The 20,112-nt window shown below is 28.6% G+C and overlaps 1 protein-coding gene across 3 annotated transcripts in view; it reads left to right on the forward strand.

The window, feature by feature from the left end:
- The window catches only part of LOC107443979 (cyclic AMP response element-binding protein A), a 207,091-nt gene that overhangs the window by 48,506 nt on the left and 138,473 nt on the right, over positions 1–20,112 (forward strand). Inside the window, exon 1 of one of the 3 annotated variants that reach the window (XM_087155076.1) lies at positions 14,901–14,985. The exons of the other annotated variants lie outside the window; for them this stretch is intronic. The gene's annotated coding sequence lies outside the window, so the exon portion shown is untranslated. Of the gene's footprint in view, positions 1–14,900; positions 14,986–20,112 lie in introns of those variants that run through there. 3 annotated transcript variants of the gene reach the window in all.

Raw genomic sequence — 20,112 nt, forward strand, 5'->3', positions numbered from 1 at the left:
TTTTGAAACAGGTGTTAAAATGAGACTTTACTCACTTATACTGAAAAGTTTTTCAAAAGTGTTCAGTCATAAATTAGTCTAAATAAGTTGACAAAACTACAAACATGAAATTTGTAGGAAGATAAGTAATTTTTTTAATTGTTTTAATATAAACTATTACGCATATTATTATATAATTTTTTTTAATTCCTAACAAATGGTGAACAACAAAAACTATCTGTAATGAAATTTGAAGAAGAAAATGCTTGAATTGCGATTTATTAAAACAGAGATAAATTTAGAATAAAATCCTAAACAATCAATACCCTTAATAAAAGAGTGTTCTAAATATAAATAGCTCCTAAATATTGAATTTAAAATGAAATTACGCCAACACAAAAGCATTTTGCATGGGTAACTAAGATAAGAAAGAAAAGGAAACGAATTTTGCGTGGGTATTAGATATTAGAAATCGAATCAAGCAGAAATGAATATTCCAGAAATGTCATTAAATTTGCAAGCTACCGATAACCTCTAAATCAGAAAAATCTAATGCATCTTTTAAACCCCTTGGCGATTGAAACTAGAATAATAATTTTACAATTTCAGAAGCGGTTCATCATAAAAACTCATTTTAGAGCTATTTCATTTCAAATATATTTCATTATTTTGTAAGCTTAAATTATACCAACTCAAGAGCATTTTCCATGGGTAGCTAAGATAAGAATAAAAATAAGACAAGAATAAATTTTTCTAAGAAAGGAATAATTTTTTCTTAAAATTCAGCTTTTACCAATTATTTAATGATAGGAAAAAACAGTCAACTTTATTTTGAATTTCAAATAAAGATTAATATCAATAAAATGCAGAAAATTACATTCATTTCTCTCTTGCAATTTACTTTTTAAAGAGCTCTATTTTACCAGAACAAAAACAATCGAAAATCAGATATAGATGATGGAATTAGTCTTTATCGAAGATAAGTAGTCTTTATTTAAAATAAATGATGGAAATAGTCTTTATTTGAAAGTAGTGATAGAAGGAACCTTTCTCGAATGCAATTCTTTTTGACAAGTCATTATTTGAAATCCCACAGTGATCGTAAAGACATGGTTTCCAGAAGAAGTCATCACAGTAGTGTAAGACATAAGCGAGCGGTGAATGGCCACTTTCGTCAACCTGAGAAGGGGCCGAGTGTGTGCGGTATCAGCCCTCGTTAAAATTTTAAACAGTAAAGTGCACGACTTCGCGCGCAGATCGTCAGGCGAAGGAGCCAAAGCGACCAAAGCGAAGGAGCCATCCTCTCTGCAGAAGATTAAAATTGTAATGGCATGTCTTCGGATCATTCTCAGGAATGTTTCTCAAACCGTGCACAATAGTCCATTGTGAGCAGTGGTGGCTCAGGGGATAGAGCGTTCGCCCTCCTATGTGGTGTACTGGGTTCGGATCCCATCAATGGCTCGGTAATACGAACTCCTCACCAGGCTCGAATGGATCACTGCTGATGCAAAATATCCTCAGTTGTAGACATATTTTATAGGATAGAGTCTCCTTGTCGTCAAGCTAAATGTGGAAGGTTTTCGTGGTTTTTATCTGCATGTAACGCAGATGGCCCTTCACGAAGACAAAATTTCTCCCAATACTTGTTCCAGGAGTTCCCTTATCTTCTGGATTGGGTTCAAAATTACAAGGTTGAACATTGGTAGTCGTTAACTCAGAATTTGGTAGGCTGTTCAATGCCGATTCTAAAATGAAATATGTTTCATTGCGCAGCTCTAGCTCGACGTAACTGAAATAAAACTTTATTTGAAGGTATTTGAATTAAATTATGGAAATAGTACTCATTCGAACGTGTTTGAAGACAATGATGGAAGTAATCTTCTTAAATGAAATTTTATTATAGTAGACTTTATTTGAAGGTACTTGATATAAAGCTCTATATTTGAATATATTTGCGACGATGAGAGTAGTCTTTATTTTACCTTAAGCAAAGTATTTCAGCGTTATGCAAGTCTTATCAAATATTTCGATACAGTCCTCAAGTTTAACCTATTTATAAAAAGTTTTCATGAATTTGAAAACAACTATTATTAAACGCTTCGTGCTGACAAAACTCATGCAATTTTTTAAAAAAGATGGAATATTCAGAGAGATGCGTCCCTAATCGTTTCCAGTAATGAATATAACTCATTGACCACAAGTGAAGCATTTACATAATCATTGAACAATGTTTCACGCGATTAATTTACTCCCGATACGAGTATTATATGATTTATTCGAAATAGTCTTACCAATCTTAAAACAGAGAAGATTTTTTTATATTAAATGAATGAATTAAAAAACAAAAAATAAAATAATGAATGAATTATATAATGAATGAATTTAAAAAAAAATACTTTAAACTTCTCATTTCCCATTTGATTTACATTTAACAGTCGATATTTCATAGTCAAATGCCAGCCAAATATTTTAATAAGAAATTTGAAAAAAAAAAAAAATTTATTTTTATTACGAACTTAAAGTAAAATTCAGCTTTCGTTTTATTTTATCGTTAAACAGTTTGCACCCAACCCAGAATCAAGCATTGAGAACTTTTGAAGGAAATAACTCGCGGTTGAGAAAAGCCACGTAAACCCCTCATTGTTAACCCTAAGAAACCCATTGTCTACTCTGGATATTTTTCGTTAGCTCTGCTAGCCGCACTTGACCAGTCCTCGCCTGGATTTTAAACAATATTGCGAAGAACTCTCCAAAAATAGTTAAGTATTGCGTTGTTGATTTAAAACGCTGCCAATGGTAAAAGTCTGGTTTAAATTTTTAGGAAATAAACAGCGGCGTCTAAATTGTCAGAAAAACTTTAAATTCAGGATCTGCTCCAAACCTACTCTAATTTATGCTAGCTATCTTATTCCAAAATAAGCATTCTTCATAAAAATTCTGTTGAATCCATAAAAGAAATTATTCGCAAAAAATTGCCGACTAATTTTTCGTAGATCTGAAAAAAATTTATTTTATAGTAAGACTGAGGAAATAGGTAACTTTATTTTTGCTGAAGCCGTTGTTAACTTGTGTTGAAATACAAAAATATTTCCCGTTTCATTTTCAGGAAATTTAAAATTATTGCTCCGAACAGCTTAAATGTGAATTAACTGACGCTCCAAACTGATTTAAAACAGTAAATTTTCTGCTCCAGTCTTCTGTAAGTCATTATATGAATTAAAATAACAATCTGCAATCAGACAAAAATTAAAGCTTGTGTAAGCATAATTTATTGAATAGACTCTTTATTTTAAATATATTTTTTTAATCAATTGTTTTCACCTAAATATATTTCATTTTTAAAAAACAAAAACATTTTTAGCTTCAATTGAAAAAAAAAAATTCTCAATATGATTTCGTATTTTACCACGCATTATTCAAATGGCTATTTATCTTGAATATATATCTTTCAGAATAGCCTAAATTTTCTCGTACAATTCTTTTGAAGTCACATATCTAAATCGTCTTTCATCATTTCCCACCGACTGAAAAACAGCTGTGAAAGACTGCAGTTGTCTTTGTCACTTTGGTTCAAAAAAATTGTCTACTTTCAAGATCCCTACAGCTGAATCGAAAACGCATGTTTCATGTTGAAAAGAAAGCAATTTAATTTTTAGAAGAGATTTTTCTTTAAAAAAAAATAAAATTCTGAGGTGAAGGGAAAATTAAATCTGACATTTGAATAAACATTCAATAAATAAGCTTAATACAATTCGTACTCTTATTTCTCCTTTCTCATCGTGATGGCTTATTTAAATATTGACAATAAGCTTATAAATTTTGAAAAAATGTCCCTCTACTTTTGATGACGTTTGCTTTTTATTTAAAATGTGATATTTTAAGGAAATAAATTCTTACGAAGTATACATTGATAAAAAAAAGGCAATTGTTGGTTGTTTAGAAACCAATTATACTTTTTAAATGTTTAATATATATGTGTATATATTTATAAAATCTATGTAAATATATGTAATATATTTTTCATACGCCAGGCTAATTGGAAAAGTCAACAGTATTTTCTATTCTGTCAGATCTTTTTTTAGGCTTACTATTATCGATTTATAGTAAGCCTTTGGCTAATTAAGAATTGTGAGAAAAATTAACCATTCAGAATAAAATAGCAATAAACCTTCTATTAGGTTTTTCACAGCAAGTTTTTTTACTCCGATCTTTTTGCAAACTGACTGAAATAAATCAAATTTATTATTGCACCTTCCTTTTGGCAAAAAGTCACTTCAAAAAGCCTAAAAAATGTCTAAGTGATTAAAACTTTCACAATTAGGCTTGGACATTGCAAAATAGCGACAAATGTTCTCGAAATAATTGTTCGATTTTTCTTGAAAAACGAAATCATTGCTATTTTTATTCTATTAGAATTTTTAAAAAAATGATTCTGTTTTCTTTAAAATTTCGGAGACCTTTATAATTCAAACAAACGTAAATATAATCAACAATAATATAATTAATAAATAAACGCCAATATAATTAATAAATAAACGTCAAATATAATCAATTTAAACGTCATGCGATTTAAGTAGAAGAAACTTCCAAAACCATTACAGCTTATGCATAAATTCAACAGGGAAAACTGTACCGAAAAATAAACTATTGAATTATGAAAGCTGAAAGAAGGGTGGTAGAAGTTCTATTATTCTGTTCTCACAATCCAATTTCAATCAATAACAGGTGTAATGGATGTTTACTTTGTATCACTGTGGGCTTTCTACGAGAATCTATTTTAAAATATTACATAAAAAAAATATTTTTCTTGTTTGTATTTGTACTTCAGGCGACTTTACAACAGAATTTCTATTCAATTCTCCGAAATTAGTTTTCACTAAATTTAAGAAATATTTCAGTATTTGTTGTTTCACTGATTCAAATTTAAGGAATTATTAATATAAGAACGGCAAATTTCTTCCAAAATTGTTCTGCGTAAAATCCGTAGAAAAAACCACCCCGAAAGGAATACGTTTCTTCCTACCCAAGTAGAAGAAACTCTATAGATATATCATATTTTAAAGCAATTTTTGAAACATTTTACAATTGCAATATAGCTTAAAAATAGTATGATTTTCCAAGCTTTATACATAATTCTTAATTAGATGAAAACTAAAAAGAACGTTTTGAAAAAAAAATTATTAAAAAATTAAAACAATTGTGATCTCTTACAGGAGAAAAGTGCATAGTAAAACTTTGTTCCATAATTATATAAAAATTGTTATTCATAATTAAATTTAATCAATGCATCTAAATTAGCAAATCACGTTCCCACAACGCACAAATCACAAATAATCAGAAATTATAATCATAAATTCAAAATTTTTAGTAGCATACTAATTTTTATAATTAAATATTTTTAAGTATGAGTACTCAAAAACCAACTTTTAAATAATTTATTATAAAGATTATTCTTAAAGCTTAAAAAAATAGTATGAAAATAGTCGTTGTGTGCTCTTTGAGTTTTAAATATAATCTTTATGATGAGCTTAAATTATAATCTTGATTATTTAATACTACTCAATTATTCAAAAACAATGTTGAGTTACTTCCAATTTAAAAAGGTTTTTAGAAATGCTTCTTTGTCCTTCTTAATTAGCTATTTCGTCTAAAGACTCAATAAATGATTTACTTTTACTTAGGTACCTTTTCAATAAAATTAAAAAAACAAAAACAAATATTCATATTAAACGTATCGCTGAATTGCAATTTTGCAAACATAATAATAACATCTTAATAAACTGAAATGTAATTTTAAAATTCAATAACAAAAAGATCTTAAAATATTCTGTGAATAATAAATCTTTAGAGTCGAAATATTGTACTTTAAAAATATAGGCGACTGAGAATTTAGTGATATTTTACCTACATCTAACTCACATTAAAAAGTGCGTATTAGTTACTGAATTTTAAAAACTGAGTTCTTTTTTCATCTATATGCTAATAAAATCATAAAATTGTATTGTACTAACAGTTAATTTTTACTTAAAACAAATAAGCAACTATTTAATGACATAATTTCTCTTTATTTAAATCATATTTTGCAATTTATAAGCTCAGAATACTTCGTAAATTATCCATTACAGTTATCCTATTATATCAATAAATTTGTCTTATAAAATATTTTTTTTAAATAAATGTCCACTTTAAGCATTTTAAACCAACTTCAACTTATTTATTTTCACTTCAAATAAAAAATATTTTATGTTCACTAAATTATAAGTTTATATATTTATTTTGTTGCTGTAAAGTGTTTAAATAGATATTTTAGTTCTTTGACTAATTTCATTTTAGAATTTCTTTTTTTTTCCTACTTTTTTTTGCTTACTGCATTATTATTACATTATATCTTTTTATTATCACGATTCAAACACAACACTGGTTTTATAGCTAATCTTTATTTCCCTAGATTACAACAAATATTAGAAATTTTGTTTTAAGATCTCTAAATATTTTTATCTCGCGCTATACGCTATTTAATGCATTTTATTCAGAAATATTTGATCAGTGGCTGTATTATTTTTCAAAAATATTCATATATATTTCCACGAATATTATATGTAGATTTAATCTCTGAACTGAGACCTAAACGGTAAAGAATTTTGATGGTATGGCAGACCTAGAATACTTATTGAAAAAAATTTATGCGAGTAACGGAATGATTTATAATAATTATTTATGCTTAATTATGCTTATTTATGCTTTTTCGAATTAAAAGTAATTATTGTGCATTTTCATAAAAACTTTACTGTAAAGCAAAGCAATTGTTAAAATTATTTATTTATTTTTTGTTTCTTTTTTAGGTGAGTACAATGTTTTTACGCATCTCTTTGAAGTATCATAAAAAATAGTAAGTTTTTATAATAATTAAGTGTATTTTAAACCTCTCACTTGTTTTAATTTTATTTTATTTTCTGTCTCTCGCATGCAGACAATATTTGCTAGCATGTGATACGTCAGAAACAAAAGGAAATGGAAGGACTATATAGGAACATAATATTACGTTAAAAAAACAAGGCGTATAAAATACCATATCGCACAATATTACGTCAAAAACAGGCAACGGCTTAGTGACCACATTAAAAAAAAAGAAATTCTTTCAAATAAAGGAAACTGTTGTGACTTATGATAGTTATACAAAAATTTCTGATCTAATTGCGGTAAAATATACCAGCACTCTGGAGGGCAATGCTTTTTATCGTAAAGCTTTTCAAACAAAGAAATCTAACATGCTGGATTATCTTAACAACCATGCAGAAAATTGATTTCTTATTATTACTTCTGGATAATTATGAAATAAGCTCCCCGCACTGTTTTGTCTTATGTTTTTTTACGACAGAAATAATAATTTGACAGACAAAAGTAACTCACAGAATTATTTAACAGGGAAAAATAACTTGAACGCGAGTAGCATAAAGTTTAATTGCTGATTAAAATCGTTTCTAAAATTTAAATGAACATGAAAGCATCGCTATCTGTAACGCATTTTTTTACAGCGACCAGCTTTGGCTACCATTTTAGAGCTGCATGCTACAATTGTTTTAGCACAAATTCTTGTCCTCGTTGAATTTAAGTCTATTGGATGAAAGTCGCTGCTGTATTTTCAGTAACCAAAATCCGAATCCGGTGAAAAAAGGTATGTCTATTCGGGAAAAATAAGCTTTTGTGCCTGATTTGGAAGCTAAAATATCGTCTGCATTAATTATAGTGAAGACCTCGAATGATTAAAAGTACGCCTTACTACGTGAAAATCCAATCATTAGATAAAAAAATTATTAAGAGTGCTTCAGTTTTTTTTTTTTTTTTTGTGCATACTTTTTTTTTAAAAAATATACTACTTATAAATAGCTGTCAAATAAATAATCAACAAGCCTGAAGACATAATCTGTAATCTGAAATATACCTAATGCATCACAAAAAGCTTCAGCGAAAAAATGTGAATTAATATTCCTTAAGAACATCAGTTGAAATTGATGTAAGTAAAATAATTAACGCAATTTTATATGAGAGGCACGTATTTTGATATTTGTCTCCGCTGTAGTATAGTTTCTTTCTAGAACAAGTTCCCCTGCTTCTAAGTAAATCTCAACTAAAAATAAAGGAAATGCTCACAAATTTAGGTCTTACGACCAAATTTTTGAGCTTATTTGTTACATACATCTAGGGATGTTACGGTAGAAATATCTAATGCACTGCTATACAAACAAGAGCCTGGGAATTTGAAGATGTTTTATTTAACTGGGTTGCAGGTGTCTTGTTAGGAAACGAAAAAAAAAACACGTAAATTTTTCTGTCTTGTAGAATCACAATACTGTATGAAGAAGAACTGTACAGTGCACAAAAAAAAGCAATCATCCTGCATAATTTTTATTCAGATAATGGGATTTTCACGAAACGAATTTCGTAATTTTATGCAAAAAGTTTTTAATTCGTTCAAAAAGTTTTGAAAATATGACAAAATCCAGAAGAAGTAAATTACTTATTCTAACGGGAGAGGTTGGAAGTTTGGTATTAAGGGGTTCAAACTTTCAACCGCTCTCGTAGAACGAAATCTGACAAAAAAACGCTTATTTAGAGAAAGTACGCATTGTATATGTTTCTGCAACTTAATTAACAGTTAGTATTAATTAACAAATTTAAGATAAACTTTTTAAACCATTCAGATTGGCACTTTGTTACTGAAAATCTTATCATTAAAATAAAACTTATTTAGGGAAACATTTTTTTATATTAATCGCGACTGGATTTTATGTTAGTTCATAAGCAAATGGAATAAAAAGTATAGTTCAGTTTCGTTTTACTTGGCTGTTTTTAGATAGAAAGAGACTTTATTTTATAAAATAAAAAAAAAATTTAACCCAGAATTATTTCATTGCGGAATTTAGAAGTAAAATATAAAATCTAAATAACTATAAACATTTGTTTATGATAGCAGAAAATGTTTTATATCCGGCAGTATTAAACTTCCGGAAATTTGTTTTTGTTAAAAAAAATTTCTGAACCAACATGAACCCGATTGATTCCATGTTAATAACTACTTGAAATTATCCTGTATTTCAGCCAATATATATATACACAAAAAGATAATGTAAATTTAAATTTGTTTTACACAAAAATAGTATTAATAAATTAAAAAGAGTGTCATACCGCAAAAGTTAATTTACCTCCAAAATTGTTTTCGTTAAGTTAACTTTCAGTAAAGATATAATAATATAAACACGGATTTCAATTCAATAGATAACTAAAACAAATTAGTAATAATTTTACACAAATCCTGTTATAAATAAATATAATAGATCTTTATTATATCTAAAACCAGAGATCTAACAGATCTGGTTTTATTCTTTAACGGATACGTAGACATTGAAATTATTATTTTTTATCTTCACCTACTTCTGAACGGCTGTTTTCCGATATCTTTTCGCATAAGACAACAATGGAAATAATATATATTTTAATTTTCTCAACAATGTATCCTACTTTGATTGAACTTTAATGTTGTGCGTCTTCAAATGCATCCTTCTTTTGGAGCAAAAGTTCAATATGTCACACGTTAAAACATCTGTTATTTCAAAAGTTGATATTACATGAAGGAATGGGAAATAACAGATGATAGGCATAACATTTTGATTAGATTATATAAGTAAAACGTTTATTAATTTTGTTATTATTATCTGTTTATTTGTTTTATAAGTTTATAAGATTACACAATAAACTGAAAACTAATATAATCAGCTAAAAAAAGGAGTTTTAATAGAAAAACAAGTTAAGGTGAAATTGAATTTAACATTTTAAATAACAATACTGAACTTTTCAGATTCAGTAGCATGTTAAGCATAAAGTATAAATTTTTTTTCTACTTATTCATTAAATAAGGTGATTTTAAATGCGAAAAAAATGTTTGCAGCTTAATAACTAAAGTTTGTATACTATACAAAACTAATTTTCTTAAATTAACCAAAACACCTTTTAGCATATTTTCAAAAATGTCTAATGGTAAAAGAGGGTAGAAAATTTTAAGTTACATCACTGAATCATGCAGATTTAGTGGTATGTTGTTAAGCATGAAATGTTAATTTATTTTGCGAAGTTTCTAAATTAAAAAAAAATGCTAACTGAATAATGATCAGACATTTGCATACTAGATAAAACTAATTTTCTTGAATTTACCAAAATGTCTTTTAACATGTTTCCCCACGAAGCTTAGTGGTAAAGCATATTAAGTAACATTTTAATAGTATAATGAAGTTAGATAAGTAGAATGAAATTAGTGGTAGAACATTTTAATCATCGTCTCTGAATATTGCAGATTTAGGAGCCTGTTGTTTAACAATGGTAAAACATGTTTCGTAACATTTTCAAAACAATTAATTTCCCAGATTTAGCAACATATTCTGATCGTCTATAAAGCGTATAATATTATTTTATTATATCAAGAGTGTAAATAAAGCTATCTTTACTGGAAAAGAATGTTTACATGCTTATGATTGATGTTCGTACTATGTGATATTGATTTTCTCAAATCCCTTAAAAATATTTACATGTTCATGATATGATTGATGTTCGTTCTATGTCAAGTTCATTTTCTCAAATACATTAAAAATATTTTCACACCAATTCTAGAAATCTATTCTTAATTTGACTACACTATAAAATTAAACTTCTATAGATCAGAGACTTTAATATTCACGCTATAATGACCTTGTGACTATTCAAGCAATACAATTTTGTTTGTGGAATGAGAACATAAAAAAATGAAACTGTTCAACATAAAAAATATTTTTTTGCTTTCCAACTCATCCGGCGTATAGCAATGAGTTCAATGTCCGAATATACCATTAGGTTTCCTATGATTACACTTTGTCTCGTGGTCTACTTATCTTCACCTTTAGGCCAATTCAAACATTCCTAACATGTTTAATCACAGAAACAAATAGTTAATATTATCATTATATACGATAATTTACTTATTTGGTTGCAGTACCAAATACAATTAAGAATTGCTGCTTATCTGCTTCGCAAAAATAATAAGGTATTTAAAGAAATGCATCTGAAATTATTATTTGATATTATTTTTAGCAAAAGGACGATATTTCTTTTTCTAAATAATTCAACAATAAGTTGCGGATATTATCGTGTGAGCTGATGAGGAGATTATGTCTTTTTCTTCCCCGGATTTTTATTTATATATTTTTTTAAATTTTTTAATATTATTTTAATAATTTTTCTTCTTATCTTTTCATTATTCTGTAATTTTTTCCATGTTTTCTCTATATTTTGTACTTATTTTCTTATTTTGCGAGTTTTATATACTTGCAGCTTATGCACAGTAAATTTAGCTTAATTTTCTTCGTTCTTTTTCTTTTTTTCTTTTTATTCTTTTTGTTTTTATTATTATTTATATATATATATATATATATATATATATATATATATATATATATATATATATATATATATAATATACAAAATTCCTAATTCACCTATTTATCTATTTACATTCTTATTTATATACTTAGAATTTGACTGCAATTAAATGAAAAAATGTTTTATTTAGGGTACTAATTAAATCAAAATTTTGTTACCGATTCAACAATATATTTGTCTGTACTCTATTCCGAGCAATAATAAAAATCTAATATTTAAATTCTATTCTTTCCACATAAATACCTTCATCTACTTTAATTATTATTAATTTTAACTACTCATTTAAATGAGATGACTTATAACTATAGTTTCATTAGATAATTTAGCAAATAGTTAACTCTGTAACAAATTTAAAAATTTATTTATCAAATAATTTTTTATATTATAATAGTTATAAATAGGTATACAAATAACAAAAAAACTGCTACTTTTGTTATTTGTATACCAAATTTTTCAAGTTCGCTGACATTAAATTTTAACTGGTTCGTCTGTAATTTTAATAATGAAACAGTAAAACAGTAGTCCAAGATGTTATACTATTTCAAAGGATCTGTTAAAAATTACTTCATTTCACCCATAATTTTAAAAAATTCACTGGGAACGAATTTATAATGTTTGTTAATTTTAATGAAAGTTTGGATGACAGTATTGAACTTTTAATTACAACACATTCATTCTAAGTGAAACTTTTCCCAAGGAACAGTTTTCGAAATTTCGTAAAATTTTTTCAATCAATTTAAATGATGATTTTTTTCTTTCAAATAAGTCCGTGCTTTAATGAATATAAATGGTTATTATGATTAAACAAAGCTTTATTTTAAAATAGAATGACTTCCTGTATTATTTAATAAACCTAAGACATATCGATAAAATGAATAAACTTTTATATTATTAACTTTCATATTCTTATTAGATATTCCTTGCAATACTTAAAGCATTTTCCTGTAAGAATCCTTGCCTTGAGTTTCAGTTCAGATTTTCTGTAAATTGCCGCGATCAATTCGTTTCAATTAAAATAATTAATTAAGAAAATGCGAAATACTTTATTTAGAAAATGTTAAGTAGCATTTAAAGCGATTTGAAGCATTTCATTCTTAATTAGGCACTTTGAAATTACACAATAGTCCAATTAAAATGAGATATTCTAAGTAAGCAATTTATTTTCACTTTTCTTCTTGAAATTAGTTTCAACACTCTAATTATGTTAATTATTTCCATGGGGTTCATTTATTCAATATATTTATGATTATTATTTTCGCTATGTCTGATCTTAGTTTTTATGAATTAATTAACTTTTTAAAACTTTATTATTTAATTTACCTAACAAATAACATAATCACTAGAACTAAATATTACCACGTACTAAAGAAGATGAAGATTTATTTTTTTAAAATCGATTCGTGCTCAGGTTTGTACCTACTATGAATCATTATTCTGAAAATCAAACTTTGATTATACATGATTGCACTAATAGGCAACAGTAACATTACGATTACAAATGCTTTTTTCCTCTATTGACTAAACTTTCGGCCGCTTTTCTAATTAAACTATTTTTTTTTTTTTGGAACTGTGCATTTGCCGATGAGTTGAACAAGGAGATAATTATTCACTAAGCAAATATTACTTTGAGATAAACTATTGACAAGTTTCCATTCTTAGTAAATTTAATCCCGTTTCCGTTTTTTTTCCATCATATTTTTTCTCTCTCTAAATCCAATTGGGCTGTAAAGCAATGGTCTCCAATCTCCGGGCCGCTGACCAGTAGCGGTCCATAGGTGAAACAAGTTTCCATTTTTAGTAAATTTAATCCCGTTTTTTTTTCCATCATATTTTTTCTCTCTCTAAATCCAATTGGGCTGCAAAGCAATGGTCTCCAATCTCCGGGCCGCTGACCAGTAGCTGTCCATAAGTCAAACTAGTAACAAGTTTCCATTTTTAGTAAATTTAATCCCGTTTCCGTTTTTTTTTACCATCATATTTTTTCTCTCGCTAAATCCAATTAGGCTGTAAAGCAATGGTCTCCAATCTCCGGGCCGCTGACCAGTAGCTGTCCATAAGTCAAACTAGTAACAAGTTTCCATTTTTAGTAAAATTAATCCCGTTTCCGTTTTTTTTTTCATCATATTTTTTCTCTCGCTAAATCCAATTGGGCTGTAAAGCAATGGTCTCCAATCTCCGGGCCGCTGACCAGTAGCTGTCCATAAGTCAAACTAGTAACAAGTTTCCATTTTTAGTAAATTTAATCCCGTTCCCGTTTTTTTTCCATCATATTTTTTCTCTCGCTAAATCCAATTGGGCTGTAAAGCAATGGTCGCCAATCTCCGGGCCGCTGACCAGTAGCGGTCCATAACTGAAACTAGTGACAAGTTTCCATTTTTAGTAAATTTAATCCCGTTCCCGTTTTTTTTTTCCATCATATTTTTTCTCTCGCTAAATCCAATTGGGCTGTAAAGCAATGGTCGCCAATCTCCGGGCCGCTGACCAGTAGCGGTCCATAACTGAAACTAGTGACAAGTTTCCATTTTTAGTAAATTTAATCCCGTTTCCGTTTTTTTTTTTTTCCATCATATTTTTTCTCTCTCTAAATCCAATTGGGCTGTAAAGCTACGGTCTCCAAACTCCGGGCCACGGACCAGTAGCGGTCCATGGGTGAAATGGTACGAATTGCCTAAGGAACATAAAATTATTTCTATTTTATTTAGTGTGGTTTATTTCTCTCGGTTTTGTACGACTTTCCATGGACGAGAGGTTAACCAGGAGCTGAGAGATGTCACCTAAAGCCGTACCAATACCACGCGTGTAATTGTATTTTATTTTGAAAGCATGTTTAAATACAATTAAATTAAAATTAGTAAATCAAAACAGCCTAAAATATAAATAATCAAGTTCCCTACCTGCTCTCAGCTGGCCGTGATAAAATAATCTAACGGTGACCTGCGGCCAAAAAAAAAAGGTTAGGAAGGAGTTTCTTTTAACCATATTGACAATATTTTTTCGGTTTAAGTTTTTTTTTTCCTTTGTAAGTTTTGTGAAATATCACTATATAGTAAATAAATCGTTATCGTGCGATGTAAATATAAATTCCGTGTAATCGTACTCATTTACTTGTAAGTCTTTTTTTTATTTCGATACATAAATTATCGTTCAATCGTTGGTGAGTGATTGCTGCAATTTCTTTATTTTCTCTTTTTTAATTTTATTTGGTGACTTATTTGAGAAAAGAATAAGAGATAACTGAAATGTCTTATGAAAAAAGAGAGGAAAATTAAATGCAATTTAATTTAAAATAATTAAGAAACAATCAATAAGTAAATGATTATATATCATAATACAGTAGTAAAATATATAATATAATTATTTAAAAATATAGTTCGGTTAGTTCAAGAAATTCATGAACTCCGTTAAGAACAAGCGCCATCTATTGGAATTATTTGACAGCACAGGATATCCGCCTTCATAATTGATGAAGATTACAAAAGAAGTTAACAAAAAGAAACATTTAAAAGTTGCTTTATTACTGTGATTTGTTACGAAAACTCGGTGAGTCACTACTATACTAACATCTTATTTATTTATAACATATACATATTAAATTAAATGCTTGTTCGAAGAATGCAATTAAAAACTTGAGAGTGTAGATAAAGGGGCGGGGACGAGTTTAGAAGAGTTTCACTTATAATGTAATCAAGTTGACATACTCATCAAATAAAAGTCAATGTCAATGTCTTTTTAGTATCATTTCAAATTAACTTCACTTGATTTAGACTATTTCGTTTCGACTATTTTTACAAAAAACATTAAATATTTGGAAATTAAATATAAACTGTGTGATTGTACGAGCATAGTAGCTGATAAATGATTATGAATTTCAAAAATTATGATTAATAAAAGTGGACAAAACATACAAAAAACATATCGAAACACTCAATTCTTTTTTCTATATCTCTCAAAATTTTCGCCATTTATTATTGCATTTACATTTAACTGTTTATCAGACTTTTTAACTATTTGTTAAATAGCCTTTTGTTATTGTGATAATATCACCACTTTTTTAATTTTTCACATTTTTTCCCATTTTTTTTATAGTTCTCTTCGTCAATTTGTAAACGTAGATTTGTACCTTTTATAAGATTTATAAAATTTTACTTCAATAATTTATTCGAAAAGGTAAAAATTTATAATGGCATAGTAGAGCTTGTTTCATTTCTGTGCTTAATATTTTAATTTTAATTTAGATACTAAGACATAAAATGATTGTCAATATAGAAAAAGGAATTCTAGCATTTTTAAATTTCATGATGCGTTGAGAAACTTTTTTAACATTGAAAAACTAAACATGAAACGAAATAGTTCCCATTTATTTATTATTTCGCATTAAAACTTTTTGTATTCCATTAAGTCCTCCAAAAGTATAGATGACCTACTACATCATTTCAATTCTTCGTGATAGTAAGTTTCACAACTGATGAAGTAACAAAGTGAATTTATTTTAGAAACTCAACATTTTAGAGAAAGATTAAAAAAAAGAAAAGTGTTAGTCATTTAATTTGACTCAAAAAGAGTTCGATCTCCTCCAAGTTCGATATCCCCAAGTTTTAAATTTACTGTTCCGTAAAGACAGCCTTTAAAATGTATTTTTGGAATGTTTATAAAAAATGATAACAAAAAAGTATTGTGTTTTCAAGTAAATATTTTAACGAAGAAAAAAAATTCGATCAAAACCTGATGTTAGAGGAAGGAGAATTTTTCTTCTTCGACAATATAAAAAAAATTATAATGACTAATATATTATCAAATGAATGCGTCCGGATATACCTTACAAAAACAGTTAAATAATACATGTAAATAACCAAAAATCTGAATTCTTCCCACTTGATATTTAACGGATCTTGATACAAAAATTTGACCGTCATATCCTAAAAAATATTTAAGGTCCAGCTAGATCAGCGTTAGAAGTTTTATGTGAATTCCTCTAAAAACTTGCTTTCTATCCTTCATTATGTAATTTAAAATATCAACTACTGTTTATAACTTCCCAATAACTTGTCAAATAAAAAAAATCTTAAATTTGAAATTTTAAAATAAATTTTCTAACATCGTAACATGAAACTCTTACGGTATGAAATAACTTTAATGTATATAACTTTAATGATAATTTTAAACTTTAAAAAGGTTCATAATCTTCCAATGGTCTCTGGTTTCAATAATTTTGTATTCATATAAATTTTCCATTGAATCGCTATTTTTTATCAAACATTAAACAAAAATTGCCGTGTAAGAAAAGGGTGTACCTTCGAACTTACTCATTTTTGCCAATACAAAAATTCAAAATTTTCATGCATTTAGTTTTTAACATTTAATATATATATATATATATATATATATATATATATATATATATATATATATATATATATATATATATATATATATATATATATATATATATATATATATATATATATAAACCTTACTGTAAGCACTTTCGAATTTACTTGTCTCTAATCATCATATGCCAGACACAAACGCGATAATAATTATTTACAAAAAAATTTCAAAGATAGCAGAAACCAAAATAATATGTAGTATGGGTTCGTTGTTGTTGTTGCGTATGCCTGTTTAGGCAGAGGGGTGCGATTGTTCGTGTTTTCCAGTGGCGGCATCTATGGCCAAGAATTCGACTTCTGCCACACCCATATGTCACTCCCGTTTGTAGGGGGGATCCATTCATACATCCATTCATCCACACATCGTAATTTTGACCTGAATCAAAGAACGATCGATCTCCAATCTAGTACCCCTAGAGTTATTGATTTGTTATGGGAACATGAAGGACTTTGCGACTTGACAGATTTAACATGCATCAGTCACCATTTACTACACGGGGAGTCTTCGGCCAGCGGGGTTCGAATTCACGAACTTTCGGACATGGGCCCAGCACCCTACCGACCAGGCTATCCCGGCGTATGGATTCGTTAATTCTAACATTATACTCACAGAAATATCGGTACAAGGTGGAAGTATTGATACCTTGAACCATAATAAGGAGTAATTTTCTTGCCACAATTTATAGACTATTAAACTAATAAGTTCATTTAAGATGAAATATCGTATAATACTGTAATCAAATTTACGTAGTACGATATGATGCTTCAACTATATAATCAGTACCAGAACATTTGAACAATATAATGGTTCAACACTTGCAATGCAACAGTTTAAAAAGTATTTGGATGCATTCCGCTTGTTAAAAATTATTGAAAATTGATTTTCAATGAACAAAAAAATTTAAATTTAATCTTTATAGTTTCAACTTAGAATAATTGAAAGAACGATAGCAGAAAGTCGCAAAATCATATGAACTTTCTCTATTTTAACAAATATTTAAAGGTCATAAAGCTAAATTAACGTATGGTTTTCTTGAAAAACTATATTTAAACAGATTAATAAAACTCATATTTAATTTTAAATTTAGAAGTTTTATAAACTAAATAATTCATACACATTATTACTAGACTATCTTAAGTCAGTTCATTTATGATTTTTAAAAATAAAAATCAAATAAATACGTCACGAATGTTTTGATACTAAAGAAAACAATTAAAAACTGGAATTATTATGCGCATGAAATAAACTTTTACTGGTTTTAAACTTATTAATAAAGAATATTTAGAATAACATTTAAACGAGATATGGAAAAATAAGTATCTTAATTTCATTTATATTTTTCATTATATAATATTCGCAATATTCTCATAAATATTGATAACATTTAGTAAAGTAATATCTTTATGACAGAAACTTATTTTTTTAAACTAATTATTACTAAGTTACTGCTGCAGTTATTTCAACAACTGTAATTAAATGAGTAGAAAATTTACATAAAAATTTGATTGCTTGTATGAATAACCACAAAGAAAAATATTATCGACAGTGATTTAATGTTTTCCTTATTTAATCAAATTTGCTGAATACATTTTATATCAATAAGCACATGACTCCATCATTCTTCGCTAGAATATCACCCTATATATGTTTGAATTTAATTAAACTCATAAATTATTCCACAATTGGTTATTATACTAATTCTAAAATATATGATCTAGGATGTTTAACTTTAGCCTGGAAAAGTATTGTGCAATTATTTATCTGACATTTGAAATTTTTATGTAGATTTGATAATACTAGGTTCCGTTATCACGAACAAAAAGCAAAATTAAAATAGGTCGCATATGAGCCCAGACGGACATTGCTTGATCTCATTAAGTTCCTCCATTTTCCAACCCTCTCATTCTGTTTGTCGGCAGTCATCCAAAGAGGAAGAGGGAAAAAACCCCAGGCCTCAAACTTGCTTATGGATTTGCATGGTGGATAGCTTCAGGTTTTATAGGGCTTCAATGTTCTAATCCTTTTCAGCTCTTTTTCTTAAACTGAAAGAAAACTCAATCTTATCATTTCTTTTTGGAATGTTTTGATGAAATTTTTATATTCTCTTCAACAAAGAAATGCAGTTTTTCATACTCTTTCATTTTTTGCTAGACGTCGTTGTTCAGCTTCTTTTATTGTGTCTGGTTTCTTGTTCTTCTTAATAAGATAGTGGTTAATTATTCTTCAAAATATTGAGAATAAATTTTTAATAGTTTGATTTCGAACCGCGGTAGCTCAGAGGATAGAGCTTCCTGATAAGGTGACCCAGTTTCAAATCCGGCCAATCGGACTGTGTAGTTGTCAGGAAGCTGACCTCACATTAGAAAGGTTCTGGGTTCGCATCGCGGATAAGGCATGGCTGTTCCTTCATTCTCTACGTAATCTGTCCTTACAGTGGGAGAAAAGTTGGCCCACCTAATCTGGTGCCCCTGAAGGAGTAGCCGAGAAATCTACCCTACTGACACCTGACTGACTAGTGTCACTCGGGTGGGCATTGGAGAAAAAAAATGTTCGAATCCCAGCGATTATTAGTCATTATAAATTCTTTTCTCGCACAGACCACAATTTTATTTTATAACCGTCGTTGAACAGCCGACCCAATTTTTGAGTTTATGACTACTAATGTTCACCGCCGTAGCCTTGCAATTTTGAGCCCAATCAAGAAGACAGGGGAACTCCAGGATCAAGCATTGGGAGAAAACTTGAGGCAAGTAACCCGCATTCGCGTTACATGGAGAGGAAAACCACGAAAACCTTGCACGGTTAGCCTTACATCAATGGGACTCTAATCTATGATCTGTCTACACGGAGGATATTTTACTGTGGTCGGTGCAAGCCGGATGCGAAATTCGCCAGTATTCAAACCCGGTTCGCCTCATTGGAAGGCGAACGCCCTATCTCCTGAGTGACGATTCGATTGATCCTATATTAAAATAGCAGCAACTTCAAACGGTATTGATTTATTTTATTGTACAACCGGTGTTGAATAGCCGTTCAACTCCATACCCAACTCAGAAAAAAAGAGAAATTCTGGACAACACATTGGGACAAACTTAACCGATACTATTAACCAATGTGTACCAGGATTTGTTAAGATAAATGCGCCATTGCTACTGTCAGCTAAGAGAAAAGAGCGCTCGCTCGTCTTCCAGTTAGATAACCTAGGTTCGAATCCCAGCGATGAGTGCTCGATACGGATTCAGCTTTCGCCTCATACCGAACATAGTCAGAATCTCCTTT

Source organism: Parasteatoda tepidariorum, chromosome 11 (genome assembly GCF_982258835.1).
Source record: "Parasteatoda tepidariorum strain Cologne lab strain chromosome 11, Ptep-v5.0, whole genome shotgun sequence".
NCBI classification, from domain to species: domain Eukaryota; kingdom Metazoa; phylum Arthropoda; class Arachnida; order Araneae; family Theridiidae; genus Parasteatoda; species Parasteatoda tepidariorum.